This window comes from Psammomys obesus, unplaced genomic scaffold (genome assembly GCF_907164565.1).
Source record: "Psammomys obesus unplaced genomic scaffold, mPsaObe1.curated_primary_1811, whole genome shotgun sequence".
Taxonomy (NCBI): domain Eukaryota; kingdom Metazoa; phylum Chordata; class Mammalia; order Rodentia; family Muridae; genus Psammomys; species Psammomys obesus.
Window position 1 is genome coordinate 61,610,078 of NW_026585644.1, and position 15,808 is coordinate 61,625,885.

Sequence of the window (15,808 nt, forward strand, 5' to 3'; positions counted from 1 at the left end):
TAAACATTTTTTATTATCAGATCTAGGCATACAATAGACATATATATATACATAAATATATAAAACTTTACATATATTCCAATTACTTCAAACATGGTTTACAAAGACTAATGTAAGGTCCACTGGATTACTATAGAATACACTAAATAAGATCCTAGGATGTTGCCATGCCTTTAGTATGTGAGCCTGCTTTACTAGGGAGAGGGCTCACTGGGTAAGAGCACTTTCTACATAAGCACATGGACCTGACTGTAGATTTCTATCTAGGAAGCTAGGTGTGGCCACTTGACCTATAATCCCAAAACTGGAGCAAGGGAGAAGTAGAGACAGGATTGCTGAGACTTGCTGGCCTCCAGCCTAGCTAAAAATGGTAAGCACCAGGTTCAGTTGCAGACCCTGTGTGTCTCAAGGGAATAAGGCAGAGTGCATACATGGCACACGTGTGCATGCACACTACATGTATACACACATACCTCATTAGATCCTAGATGCTGCCCTTGCAGAGGGGATTAGCCATACATTTCCTATCTGGTGCCTTCCCTAAACTACTAAATTCCTAAACTGTATCAGCGCCAAAATAGAGTGGGACAATAGAAATAGCTTCTTAAATTAGAGCCTTATATCCTATCCTATCTAGTACCTTCACTAAACTACTAAGAGACTTCTCCCTCTAAATTCAGAGACTCCTACCCCCAAAATGTGGAAAAGTAAGGAATTTTTTTTGTTCTTTGGGTTGCTGCTGGATATCCTAACCCAGCTTCCTTCATAATGGTAAGTGGCCAGCATTACTAAGACATCCTTCTTAGTATACCTTTCTATGAAACCTGATATTTTTATTAAATTTTCTCTCAACCTCTCCCACTCCCAGATGCTTGCACTGTACAGCAAATAACCATTTTAGAATAAGAACAAGTGATAAAGAGCACAGAAATATTGGTAACACGAAGAAAAGCAGCAATGGGAGAGAGAACTTAGGTTGGTTTGTAACAAAGCAGGATCTAAATCAGCAGACTGAGTACAGAAGATCACCCTACCAACATGTATGAGCACCAACTAACCCACTAGATAGCGGGCCTGGGTAGAGAAAATGAGAAAAGTTTTGCCCTCTGCTTGAGCTAGTATATCTACCTTTCTCCCACTCTTGCACATGAGATTTCCTGGTTCCCAAGCCTTTTGAACTCAGACCAGAACATTATAGTATTGGTTCCTCTGCTTCTCAAACATTTGCATTTAGACTGGAACTAAAGCAGTTTCTTCAACTTCTAGTTTGAAAACACTAGATCAGAGTCTATGTTTCTGTCTTCATAACATAACTTTCTCCTAAAAACAACAAAACAAAACCAAAAAAACCAACTTACTGTTTATCTGTATGTAACATCTGTTTCTCTGGAAAAATCCTAATGTGTGCAACCTCCATTACATTAATCCCTATCTACTTAGTGAGATCCTTTTGCTAAGAACGAAAGTATGGATATGTAATTAATGATACTAGAAGGGCCTGGTTACTGAGACAGAGTGAAATATAGTAGTCCCCATACTATGTGCTTTCAATTAAGTGTCTAATATCATAAAAATATCATTTCTCAAACATTAGTGTTACAAGGTACTCTAGTTATCTGCTAATGAAATAGTGAGAAATTTCTTTTCTTTTCCCATTTAGCACAATTCTAACAAACTAAGACTGTCAATTGTGTATATACTTTCACCACCTTAAAAAAAAAAAAACTGGCTAAAGAATTAGCTTTACTGGTAGCAAAGGAACTGTAGTGCCTCCTGATTTAATATGTTTCAACCAGGAGAAGGTTAGACTGCTTTTCTAACCTCTAGTGCAGTGCTTACATTCCCTCTCCTAGAGTCTTTCATCTATCTCTTGAGGAATGTGTGGAACTAAAAAATGAAATGGAGTCCACAGAGGTGGCACACTGAGGCTGAGATAGATGGATCATAATGATCCATCTGATCTATACAGTGAGTTCCAGGGAAGCCCGGGCTACATTTCTCCTTTCAAAACAAAAAGAAAAGAAGAAATGAAATGGCCCAAAACAAAGGTGTTTTGCACATGTAATAAAAGTGCTGATCTTTGTTGTTTTTAAGATTTACTCGTGTGTGTGTGTGTGTGTGTGTGTGTGTGTGTGTGTGCGCGCGCCATCCATCCAAACTTGTATTTGTATATGTTTGAGGCTAAGAGGGCTGCCACACCCCCTAGAGCTGGGAACTGAAATGGAGCCCTCTGGAAAAACAATGAATGTCTCTTAATCTCTGAGCCATCTCTTGACTCTGATTAGGTTTGTTTTGACACAACTTGAAATTGTTTTCTTATACTTTGTAAAAATTACAAAAGTGAACAGTTCAGCTGAACAGTCCAGCTGAAACACCTAACCAACATTTACAATACTTAAATAAAAATGTGTTCAATTTATAAACAAAGAATCTACAGAGATTTAAGAAAATCATCAGTCACAGTCCAAAAGCCGGCACTGGAGAGATGACTCAGCAGTTCAAAACACTGACCACTTGCAGAGAAGCCAGGTTCAATTCCCTGTACCCACACAGCAGCTTAGAACTGTAACTCTAGTTCCAGGGGATCCAACGCCATCACAAAGACATTCATATAGGCAAAACATAGATGCATATAAAAGAAATAGAGAAGAAAAAAAAAACCATTCTCAAAGAGGTAACTAAAGGGTGTACTTAGAAAGTGTACTTAGGATGGAGTTGGGCAGTGGGGGCACACGCCTTTAATCCAAGCATTCAAGAGAGGGGCAGGTGGATCTCTGAGTCCAAGGTCACCCTGGTCCTCAAAAGTCATAACACAGAGAAACCTTGTCTAGAAAAAAAACAAAGTGGAGGATAGGATTAAATATGAACACCCAACAAAGATAAAGCTATTGCCATTCCCAAGCAGAGGCACAAAGGAAGGTGATACCCAACAGCACTCGAAGGAATACCTCCTTTCTTCTCCACTGGATCCAATAAACTCCACTAAAAGAGGACAACTGAGGCAATTCTTAGTTTAACTTCCTGAATCACAAAGCAGGGCAGAGAAGTGGTTTTGGGGGCTGGAACAATGTCTCAGCATTCAACAGTACTTGCTGCTCTTGCAGAGGACTTGAGTTTAGTACTGAGCATCTAAATGATAGCTCAGGATAAATCCAGGTCCATGGGGTATGTCTTCCAACCTCCACTGGTCAAAGGCACACATTAATGGTGTAGAAAAACACTCATTTACATAAAATAAAAATAAAACAACTTTTTAGGGGGCAGGGTCTTTCTATTATGTAGTTCTGGCTGTCCTGGGACTCACTAGGTTAGAAAATCTACCAGCCTCTGCCTGCCTGGGTGGCTTAGTGGGGCTTGGAGGGTGTGCTGGGGATGGTAACAGAAAATACCCAACGTCCATAGAGAACTGGGAGTTAAGATCTCAGCCATTTTTAGTGTGATCGCCATTACAAATATGGACATGAATAACTCTAAACAGAAGTTACAAGGATAAAGCATCTAATGAAACCTGGCATATTAGCTGAAGTGAAATGTAAGATAAGCTATGTCTCACTGGTTCAGTGTTAAACTGTAAAAACAATTTTTATCACACAAGTGCTATGGGATACAATAAAATGTGTTAAATATGTTAAGTATTAATATCGTAAGATTTCAAGAATTACAGATTAAAGGTATCCTATTGATAAACACCTCCTAATCGTCTACCTAAATGACTTTATAATTCATTAGAGGAAACTTTGGAAATGAGGAAGCCTAGGTTTAAAGGTCTGCAGACCAGGGCTAGGGAGCAAGCTGTTATTGAGTTCATTCCCCAGGAATCAAAGTTTAAAAAAAGCACACTATGCTGGTGAGTTCATCCCTTGCTTCCAAGTATACACCCAAACAAAAAGAGGAAATTCATGATGGAGGACTTTCCCTTCCAATATGAAAACCTAGTTTTTTTAAAATATATACACATATATAAACGTGCTGTAATGTAGTATCTTTTAAAAAATTATATTCGATTGTACAGCAATTTACCAATTTAGAATTTTTACAATTCACATCTTTGTCTTTATGACCTTTTCCTCCCCACTTAGAAAAGGCTTACTCATTTCAAGACTATACTTTTAAAATTCATAAACTGGTGATAGCTCAGTGAGTCAGCCACCAAGGCTGACAACCTCAGCTCAATCCCTGCAACCCACATAGTGGACAGAGAGAACATCCATTTATGGACATTGCACAAGCATCCAACCATCAAATAGTAATTAAACAAATGTAATTTAATGAATCTTTTTTGGGGGAGGGTGGGAGGTAGGGTCTTAGTGTGTAGTCCTGGCTGGCCTGGAACTTGCAATGCAGGCCAGGCTGGCCTCAAACTACTTGATTGAGGCCTCGGAGCTACTTGTTTCTGGTCCTCAAGCACTGAAAAATATAATTACAAATAAATAAATTTTTTATAGTCTTACGCTACTTCTAAAGTTTATTTTTCCCTAAATTTTGGATTTATTCAGAAATTTTACTATAAGCAAAAGCTCAAACTTCTAAATAACACTAATTATGAAATCTCCTCCATTCAACCCACAGTGAACTCCTTAGCCACGCCTTGTTACATGAATCCCCTACTGTCTTCTAAATGATGTGGACTTCTAAAATAAGCACCTGAAGTGGACTAACACATTTTATTACTGGTGTTTATTTCCTAAGATGTTTTTTTACCAACATCTTTTCTTATAGCAACAGTTATTTTGAGTAGCAAAAACTGCTAACTTCAATTTTTTTGATTATTAAATAACTTAAAAATGTGTTTACATATACCCATACTTTACGTGTTCACTTCTTCCATTTTTATAATGAAATACTGTTCCCTTTTGATCGAAAACTTCCAATATCTACCTTATCCAAATATGTGATTTTCAATTTTGATGTTTTGAAAAATAGGAATTAACACCACTTTTATGTTTACAAAACTTTTTCAGTGGGGCCAATGAAATGGCTCCTTGCCATCAAGTCTGCAGTTGAATTTTGCATGCTGTTCTTTGACCCATTCATGCCCACCACACAACCCCTTCCAAAACAATGTAAGGATGGAGCCTATTTCTTCATGTGGATCAGGTCCATCCCAAATATGGATCTGGTATCATGTTCCTACAGCCTCAGACCCTTCTTCAGTACTTCTTGATGTGCAGCTCTCACAGCAGTAAGCTGTTTTCATTAATTTCCTCTTTAGGCAATGTGATTTGTTTTGTTTTGGTTGCATTAATTTATATATATGGTATTAAGCACTGTGTTGGTTTCTTTTCTTGCTGCTGTTTTAAAACACTCAACTAAAAAAGCAACTTAGGAAAGGGTTTATTTTGGGTTCATAGTTCAAGAATATAGTTCATCATTGCAAGGAGTACGGTAGTTGCCCTTACCTCTCTGGCGCATGCACACACCCACACACCCTCACTCAAATGTAAATATGGGTTATATTGCATCTAGTTAGCAAAATGCCAGTGCTCAACTTGATTTTTCCTCATGATGCTGCCCACATTCCAGATAGATCTTCTTCCAGTTAAACCTTTCCTAAGAATGCCATTACACACATCCAGAGATGTTTCCATGACTGCAAATCCAATAAAATTGACAATAGTGATTAGGAATCACAAGTAGTTTGATTAAGATGGAGAAGATGTGGAGAAAGTGGAACCCTCCTCCATTGCTGGTGGAAATGCAAACTTGTACAACCACTTTGGAAATCAATCTGGCGCTTTCTCAATTAGGAATAGCGCTTCCTCAAGATCCAGCCATACCACTCCTAGGCAAATATCCAAAAGATGCTCAAGTATACAACAAGGACATTTGCTCAACCATGTTTGTAGCTGCTTTATTTGTAATAGCCAGAAGCTGGAAACAGCCCAGATGCCCCTCAACTGAGGAATGGATACAGAAATTGCGGTACATCTACACAATGGAATATTACTCAGCAATAAAAAACAAGGAAATCATGAAACTTGCAGGTAAATGGTGGGAACTGGAAATGATCATTCTGAGTGTGGTATCCCAGAAGCAGAAAGACAAACCGGGTATATACTCACTCATAAGTAGATACTAGACATATAACATAGGATAAACATACTAAAATATGTACACCTAAGGAAGCTCATCAGGAAGGACGACTCTGGCTAAAGATGCTCAATCCCCATTCAAAAAGGCAAAGAGGATGGACATTGGAGGAGGGAGAAAACAGGGAACAGGACAGGAGCCTGCACAGTAACAAGGCGGATGCTGAGACTCATAGCTAAACTTTGGTCAGAGTACAGGGAATCCTATCAAAGAAGAGAGAGTAAGACCTGGAGAGGGCAGGAGTTCCACAAGGACAGCAACAGAACCAAAAACTCTGGGCATAGGGGTCTTTTATGAAACTGATACTCCAGCCAAGAACCACTGCATAGAGGCAGCCTATGGCAGTTGGGTATCCAAGTAGGTTCCACACTAATGGGGACAGGGACTGTCTCTGACATGAACGGATTGGCCTGCTCTTTCATCACCTCCCCTTGAGGGGGGAACAGCCTTACCAGGCCACAGAAGAAGACAATTCGGCCACTCCTGATAGACCAGGATCAGAGGGAAGGGGAGAAAGACTTCCCTTTTCAGTGGAATGGGAGAGGGACACAGGTGAGGAAGAGGGAGGGTGGGATTGGGAGGGGAGGAAGTATGGGAGGATACAAAATGAATAAACTGTAATGTGTCTAAGTCTGTGTTCTTTGTATTAATTCTGTTTGTGATTCAGTGAACTTCTTGGATCTTCTTGGATTTTTAGTTAATTCAAACAGATTAAGAATTTTTTTTATTTTTTAAATTTTATTAATTACACTTTATTTACTTTGTGTCCCCCCTGTAGTTCCCTTCCTCCACCCCTCCCAATCCCTTCCTTCCTCCTCCTCCTCCACGCATGCCCCTCCCCAAGTCCACTGGTCGAGGGGAGGTGGTCTTTTCCTGCCTTCTGATCCTAGTCTTAACAATAATTTTCACTTCTCTCTCCTTATGTAATTATATGTTTGACATCTTAAATTTGTTCAAGTGGCCAATAGCTAAGCTCGTTTTGTCTATCTACCTTCTCTTTTACCTCCTTAAATCTGCTATAGTTTCCACCCAATATGTGTCCTCAGATTCTTAAAAGGATGTTGAATCTCCTGAAACTACCTCAGTTGTGAACTATTTGATGTGAGTGCTGGGTACCAAACTCAGGTCCTTTGGTGACCCCTGAGCTATCTCTCCAGCCTGAAATGGCTTTACTCACCAGTATAGCCAGGCACTTGAAATGTGGAATACATTACTTAAGTGCATAAATTTCTTGAAAGTAGTTTTCAGTCTTCAGTTCTATAGCTAAGCTAAACATCCTAACTCTACTGATCTATTTTTAAAAATGGAACAAATACCTTCCCAACATAAATATGGAGGAAAGGGTCAAATTATTAGCATAGACTTCTTAGGTGGAAACACGCACCGGTAAAGAAGTAGAAGCAGGCCTAGAAATATAATTTGGGAGTTTCTATAGAGATGATGTATAAAATCAAGAGCATGGATGGAATCACCAAAGGAGTAAACATAGGAAGGTAGGAAATTAGTTCAACAGGAGTGATGAGAATTCAGTACAAGAGAATGGTGGCAGACCAATCTTTTAAGAAGGTAACCTGTTAGCTTAGCCCTATCAGCAGTTTACTCAGCCCTTCCCCAAATACCAACTACACCTTAAAAGTGAAGGGCAGAAAGGGAACACGCTGGGAAAAAGGGAAGAAACAATAGGAGTAAAAGCAACAGAACATAGCATATAGTACATAATCTATTTCTGAACCTGCTATGAAAGGATTAGAATGTCTAGTACCTGATAAGCATGATATATGACAAACCTTTGGTTTATTGAAGACTTCGATTACATATTAGTTTACTGTGGGTGCTGTCAAATCACCACAAAGCAGTGCTGCTTACAACAGGAATTTACTTTCTCAATTCTGAGATTAGAGGCAGGGCTGTATTCCCTCTGCAGCTCTTGGGAACAATCGACTTTATGCCTCTTCCAGCTTCTGTTTTTGGCTGTATCACTCCAATCTCAGGACCCCTGGTCACACTGCCGCCTCCTCTTCCATGTCTTCTATAATTCCCGGTTTCCCCTCATAAGGGGATTTTGTGACAATTTGGGCATCACTGTAATGAATTCCAAACCAGGGGGAGAGGCGGTTTAGATATGGCACTCCATCACGTTGGGATGTCTTCTATTTTGTACCAAGCTAGGTATAGGAGGACAAGGTACGACTAACAAAAGAACTTTTCTGCGAAGTCTTGCCTGAGTAGCTAGTGTTGCACACATCTAATCCAGTGCCGTGAAGGACAGTACACTCCCCCTCATTTTACAGACAGCGAAAGAAAATGAGGCAGAAAGCAAAGCAGGAAAGAAACCAGGTACCTTTCTTTTTTTGTTTTGTTTGTTTGTTTTTCAAGACAGGATTTCTCTGTTTAGTTTGTTTTTCAAGACAGGGTTTCTCTGTTTAGCCTTAGGTTGTCCTGGACTCCCAACTCACAGAGATCGGCCTGTCTCTGCCTCCCAGAGGGCTGGGATTACAGGGTGCACCACCGAGCTCAGTGCAGGTGCCAATCCAACTCAATCCTGCAATATCAAGTGACAATATGGTTTCAAAAGGTTAAAAAAAATAAACTATCAAGATGACAATAAAAAACAAAGAATCTCTGCAGGAAGGAACATGCCATACAAAATATTCAGAGCTACACCCTACTGTGAAAATGAAAGAATGTAAAGTCACCTATTTGAATGCTTAATCATTAATACTACTTAATCACTCAACCTATTAAATGTTGAAATATCACTTGGGTGTATTGGGCTATTATTACAAAAGTTAGTTTCATGTTATTTCTTCTACTTAAAACACTAGAAAATCTTAAATTACAATTGTGGCACACACTGTATTTCTATTAAAATAGCTGTCTTGGCTAGGAACATAGCTTAGCTTGGTTAGTAACGTGCTTTCCTGAAATGCACAAGGTCCAGAGTTTTGATTCCCAGCACCATGTAACCATAGTTTATACTCACAGCACTTAAGAGAAGGATCAGGAATTCACAAAGCCTGGGTGATGAGACAGGAGAGGGACAAAAGAGAACAGAGAGAAGTACATGAAAGCATGATCTCACACTGTGGTATTTTATTCAATCTAAAATTGTTTCAATGCACACTGTGGCAAGTTGATTATAAGCGCTAAGATCTTCAGCATTAACAAATAACCCTGCCACCACAGAGCTTACATTACCTACTATACATTTTCATGTGTGATCATGCATAGAAATAGTAATACAATAATTGCAACCTTTGTGGTACAAATAACAAGGCTTGATTTAGAAATATCAAATATAAATATGTAATTCCAGACTAATGAAAACTTGCCTTGTGATACAGTAGTTTTTAGTATTACATAATATTCACCCAGAAGCTTTTATTTGTTTTGTTTTGGATTGGAGATAGGATCTCACTATGCAGCTCTGAATGGCCTGAACCAGGTTGACTTAGAACTCACAGAGATCGACCTACCTCTGCTAATGTTATCAGTTTCCTAATAACCTGCCCTGGCTTCTTGGTCCTCTCTAATTAGTTTGCTCCTTATGATTCAATTTGAGAAGTTCAAGTGTCAACATGCCAGCTATTCACATATAACAAGAACTATTTCACTCTTAGAGGTCACTAGAGTGAGGCAAAATAAAAATAGGGTACCTATTTTAAGAGACAGTTTTAGTTTTGTTAAGTAAAGATACAGTTCTGAAGTTTCTTTTAGGCTTAAATTAAACAAAGTTATTTCTGGCCTAAACTGTGCTTCAAAATTCAGTGTACAAATTTATCTTCTAAGCTCAAACAACTCACTAGTTCTCTCCTATTGAGACCTTCACATAGCAAAACCTTTCCAAACAGAGCTTCTAAAAAGGGCTAACCACCATTGTAACTCCAGTTCCAAGGGAATATAATGTCCCCCTTCTGGGCTCCACAGAAACTACACACATCCTACACAGACTTAATGTGCAGGCAACACACATACATACATATTCCAACACACAAAAATAGTCTTCAGTGATAACAATGAAAACAATATAATATATATTTTAAAGGCACACTTTTATAAAAGTGTTTGTTTTTCATCAAGTATTACTGACATATGGACAATTACAGAGAAACAATGGTTTAAACACCTAAAACTATTCAATGCCTTTTTTGGTTGAAGTCTACCAGCATCTGAAGCACAGATTACTAAGCAATGAGTGATCCCTTCACTTTTTAGCTGCAGAGGTGTGCTTACTCAAGAAACTGGTTCAACACTGTGCACCATCTGTCAGTTAACTGGCATAGTGACTTAAAAAAACAAGAAAAATTATTCCTATTTGGAGGACGAAAACTGCCTAGGTATGGAAAATTCTAATTAATACTTGCTAAACAGGAGTCAAGCTAGTTTTTTAGTTGGTGTATTTCCTCTGTGAGCATGGGTTTTCTCAAACAGGCTATTACTTTATTCTGAAGAACTAGCTGGATAAATAGGTCATCAAGTATTAATTCAGAAATTCAACTTACTTTGGCTATTGGTTGAAGGTGCCCAAGTTTTTTAGCTAAACCTCAACTATAAAAATTGATAAAAGCGCACAAGCTTAGTAAGAATCTGCCTGCATTTGACAACTGTCACATACAGAAGATACACATGAGTAACTCTGACATAATGGTACCCAAATTTATCTCTAGCTTACTCTGCGCCAAGTACTTCACTAAGGATGTTTACAAGGTATCACAAATACTTTGTCTTCTTAGAAACCTCAGGAAACTACGTTTCCCAATTGTCAGTGCCCTCCAGATAATGTGGACTGTGATGACTGGGATTCCTGGAGTTACTGTTGTTTTCCACGGGGTCTCGCTAAATTGCCCAGGTTAGTGTCTAACAACGCTCCCATCCCAATCTGTAGAGTAGCTAAATTACAAAAAGATACTAACACAGATGTGGGAGGCTCGTGATTAGAGAATGTATATATGTATTAGGTGGTAAGGGCTGACTAAAAACTAAAGAATTTCTGTGCTATATCTAAGTGTTTAGGAAAACCCAAGACTTACAATGCAAATACACAAGATCTTTCAAAAGACAGGAAAGAAAAAGCAAAAATTAAAAGCTTACCTCAAAGGGAGCAGGGACATTAAGAGCCTTGCCTAGTGTATGCACTAGTGGCCCCCACCCCGATGTGTGCCTAAAATTATGCATATCCCATTAAGGAACAATGGTGAATTCTAAGCTAGGCAAGGAGCACAGGCTTTTAACCCTATCAGAGGCAAGAACTGAGTGAGTTCAAGGCTAGCCTGGTATACACAAGTTCCAGGCCAACCAGCCTATACAGTGAAACCCTGTCTCCAAAAAACAAAACAACCTCCTGAATACATAACTACAGAAATATTACTCTGCTGCTCTGTGTTCGAACATGGCAAGTCAACTCCATTTACTTTCTACCAGGTGCTTTAGTTTCTTCAAAAACACTTAAGTAAAAAAAAATGGTACTCTCATTTTGCTAGATTAAAAGAGGCACCAAAAATTCAACCAACTGCCACAAATATTCAAAATTAAATTCTAACATTTGCTAGGCAACACTACACTGAACAATGCTTTATATTAATTCTAATGTTCAACCGAGGCACCTCCAAGACAACACATTTCAAGCAGCTGTAAGGAATTGGCTGTTGCAACTTCTAAAATCTTGCAATTAAAAAACAAAACGAAACAAACAAACAAAAAAAAAAACCTTACCGGGGTTCTCGAATCAGAACCCCGACATAATAATAAAAAAATACACTCACGTTAGCTGCCATGTACATTCTTCTTCAGAAAGACCCCTTGCAATGACATCAAAAATTTTCCATGGTTACATGAAGTGTAAGCTTACACTGTACACATGAATTTTTTAAAGAGAGCATTAAAAAAAAAAAAAGGGCTTGCTTTTTGTTTTGCATAATTTGGTTTAATGAGTCCCAAGATTCATTAAATCCTTTCCCACGAAACTGTAAAGAATATCTAAAAATAAGGTCATCGCCATTTTCTAAATATTTACATTATAATTCAATACAGACAGCTCCGTGTTAAAGTTTAAGCAGGCAAATATGGAAATGACTTGAATTACAAACAGAAGCAGTAGGATGTGCACGGAGACCGGTTAACAGCAAAACCGAAAAGAAAAAGGAAAAAAAAAGACAAGTATATCGTCACACTACGTACAATGAAATGGGTCAAGCAATCCAGGTTAAAATAAAAAAGACAGCCAGGTTCTTAGACACACACACACACACACAAATAGAATGAGGAAAGATCAAAATATTTTGAAGAGTCTGGCCAAGGAAAGGTCCGCTTTCATACCTCCTGTTTGCAATCATTTTACACCAACCTTCCTAGCCAACCTCTAGGTTTGAAAATTGCAGCGGCATCTAAAGGCCGTCCTTTCTAACATTAACATTCTGCGACATTCTTACACAAAGCACCAGTCCTGTATCTCCAATGAGCAAAAACTAAACCTTTCTTTCTCCCACATACAGCCTTCGCCACCCTCTTCCTAACGAACCCTAAGCCACTTCTACCCATTAATGGAAATGGAAAAAAAGAGCGCAGCGGCAAATTGGCAAATGAAAGTCGTGGCTTCACCCTCGGGGTGAGGACCGGGAACAACCAGGGGGTGGAGTCCCGGAAGACCCCCGTTCACACGCTTTCGCGCAGGGGCGCGTGTGCGTGTGTCCGCTCGCGAAGGAGGCGGGCACCTCCCTACCGCCCTCCCGGCCCCCGCAAGAGGCTTCGGGGGCGAAATCGGCGGCGCCCAGCGTGCGGCAAGGCCGGAAAGCGTCCCGTTAGAGCCGACTTCACCCGTCAGGAATGCGCTCCGCCCCCGCCGCCTCCGCGCGGCGGCGGCCCCGGGTCTCGCCCGCTCGGCGGCCCCGGAGAGCTCCGGACAGCGCAGCGGCAGTCACGACACCGTGGGGCCGCGGGCCGGCCGCACCCGGGGGCGGCCGCGCGGGTCTCCCAGTCCCAGACAGGCCTGTGCGACGCCTGGCATCCCTATCCGCAGGGGAGGGGCCCGGCTCCGTACCTCAGCTCCTCAGGGCGGCGGCGGCGCGGGGCGGCGGGCGAGCAGGCCCATCCCGCGGAGACAGAGCGCAGGACGGCCCCTCAGCCCCGCCGCGGAACCTTCTCGGCTAGGGCGAGAGCTGCCGGAGGAATGGCTGCGGGCGGCCGCTTTCCCGAGCTCCCCTCAGAAACTCCAGCCGGACGGTCGCAACCGGAAACCAGCGCTGCAATTGCCATTCTCCCCGGCCCTCGCCCGCAGGCCCCGCCCCCTCTTCCCACTCCTGCTCCACCCGGCGCGGCCCCACCCAGCGCGCGCCCTGCGTCTTGACGTTACGCCCCGCACCACCACCCCCTCCTCGGCCGGCCGCGGTTGCTTATGGGACGTTCGCCTCTCGCTGCGGGCGCTTGCTCCGGTTTGTCCTCCCGCTGGCTCCCTCGGAGCGCGCCGGGCAGTGGGGCGGGCGACGCCCTTCAGGTAACGCCCACCGCGTCTGCCTCCAGTGCCAAGTGGGGACAGCAGGTCGAGCGCATCCTGGCCATTACTGGACGTTTCGCAGTCTGTTTTCACCCCCTTTTTTCCGCTCAGTGTTCACCTGCTTTATTGGCAGTCCTCCGGAGAGAAGAGCCGAGGTGTGGAAGCGGCTCTCTGCTATTCTTCGTTCCCAGAGAAATATCTCAGCCCTTAACAATCTGATATACTCAGAGCTACTTTAATCCAGACTCTGTGTTCATTCTCCTCCATCTTTTAATCCCTTTGAATTTTCTACTTACTCAAGACTTGGTATAGATTCTTAGTTGAATAAACAGATCCTTTTCCTGTCTCAATCCCGTTCTCTCCTAGTTTATTTCTCCTGAGGATTTAGATTTTTTCCTTAGAATACTGAGACATGGATATGATGGATTCCAAAATGTCCACCTACCATCTGTTACTTAATCTAAATATATCACCTTTCTATCCTTATTTCAGTGTGTCTAAATAAGAGAATTAACCAAGGAGCCATACGTCTTCAAAGCCCGCTTGGCATCTTTGGTAATCCAGTAAAATTTTCCCAGTTAGAAACAGGCTAGACAGTTTAGGGCTAAGTATCGTTGATCACACATCTTAAAGGGATATGATTTTCATTTATTGGAAGTTGAGAGCCATTATGTGTACACTTAAATGCTACCCAAAAGGCTGCAGGACACTTTAAGTCTACGAATAGTGCAGGAATAACTTTCCACTGTAGATGTTGTAATGGCTGGGAAGGGGGTAGCATATATCTGTATATACTATATAGAGCATTGTGCTCTAGTCACCATAGTTCCTAGAAATTAAATTTCTTTTTTTTTTTTTTTTTGTCCTGTCTTCCGAGAAATTGGATCTCCTATTACTCACTAGGCCAATAAGCATCTGCTAAGAAAGAGCTATATCTGAATTACATCTCCACTTGCCTGTGGAGGCACCTTGTGCTGGGTAGTTTTATTTCAATTTGAGACAAGCTAAAGTCGTTTGAGAGTAGGCATCCCCAATTAAGAAAATGCCTCCATAAGACTGGGCTGTAGGAAAGCCTGTAGGGTATTTTCTTAATTAATTTTCTTAATTGAAGGAGAGCCTAGCCCATAATGGATAGGTTTCATCCTTGGGCTAGTGATCCTGGTTTCTCTAGGAAAGCAGGCTGGGGCTGGAGAGAAGGCTCAGTGGTTAGAGTGCTGTCTGGTCTTCCAGAGGTCCTGAGTTCAGTTTCTTCTGACGTGCAGACATACATACAGATAAATAAGTAAATCTTTAAAACGGAAAAAAAAAGCAGTCTGAGCCATGAGAGGTAAGCCAGTAAGTAGCATCCCTCTATGGCCTCTGCATCTGCTCCTGTGGACAGGTTCCTGCCTGTTTTCCTGTCCTAACTTCTTTCAATGATCAGCAGTGATATGGAAGTGTAAGCCAACTTAAACCCTTTCCTACTAAAGTTGGGTTTTGGTCATGGTGTTTTGTCTCAGCATTAGAAACCCTAATTAAAACAAACCTATAGCTCAAGTCTGTTTGAGATGGGACAGGGATTTATCTAAAACAAACAAAACTTTAAGTCAGCCAGGCCCAAGGAGGAAATCTAGGATTCTTTCCAGACACTCTTACTTCAGTCACTTTCACTAAGTTCTGTTTACAATGTGTTAACAGAAGGGAAAGGGAGTTCTGCACCATCCTAAACCAGAGGGTGAGAGAAAGGTGCCAGGAGGTAGACTCTCTGTTCTCTGTGCTGTGTGCCTTTTGCCTTTTAGGGCAATAACTTCAAGTTTGGCTACCTCCTCCAAAAAGAATGCAGATGCTTAGGCTGCACCCTAGTGAAGATGGTTCTGGGTAGCCATATATTTTTTAAACTCCATATGATACAATGTACACCCAAGACTTACAACCACAGCTACAGCTTCACCATTTCTCCTTGGATTAATGCAAAGAAGTTACTTGGTCCCAGATGTTCATCATTGGTTCAAGAAGTATTTTGGTGCCTGCTAAATTGAGGGGTGATCAAAAGCCTCCCACTGTCTCCAGTGGGTTCTCTCTCTACCTGGTGGTTGGGATCAAGATGTGAGTTATCAACTATTACTGCCCCATGCCTTTATTCTACCATCATGCACTCTACCCTTCCAAAATTGATTAGATCCTCAAGAGAAACTAGAAGGAAAATAATACTTTGTTTTATAAATACCCTTGAGTCATGGTATTTTGTTA

The 15,808-nt window shown here is 41.2% G+C and overlaps 1 protein-coding gene across 6 annotated transcripts in view; it reads right to left on the bottom strand.

Annotated features, from left to right (window-relative positions):
- Positions 1-13,313, bottom strand: part of Rnf19a (ring finger protein 19A, RBR E3 ubiquitin protein ligase) — a 44,143-nt gene extending 30,830 nt beyond the window's left edge. Inside the window, exons 1-4 of one of the 6 annotated variants that reach the window (XM_055620305.1) lie at positions 13,127-13,304; positions 9,074-9,107; positions 8,432-8,632; positions 7,878-8,172 (exon numbers count right to left, since the gene is read on the bottom strand). The gene's annotated coding sequence lies outside the window, so the exon portion shown is untranslated. The other 5 variants (XM_055620333.1, XM_055620315.1, XM_055620352.1 and 2 more) reach the window with 5 other exon arrangements.
- Between the last annotated feature and the right edge of the window lie 2,495 nt (positions 13,314-15,808).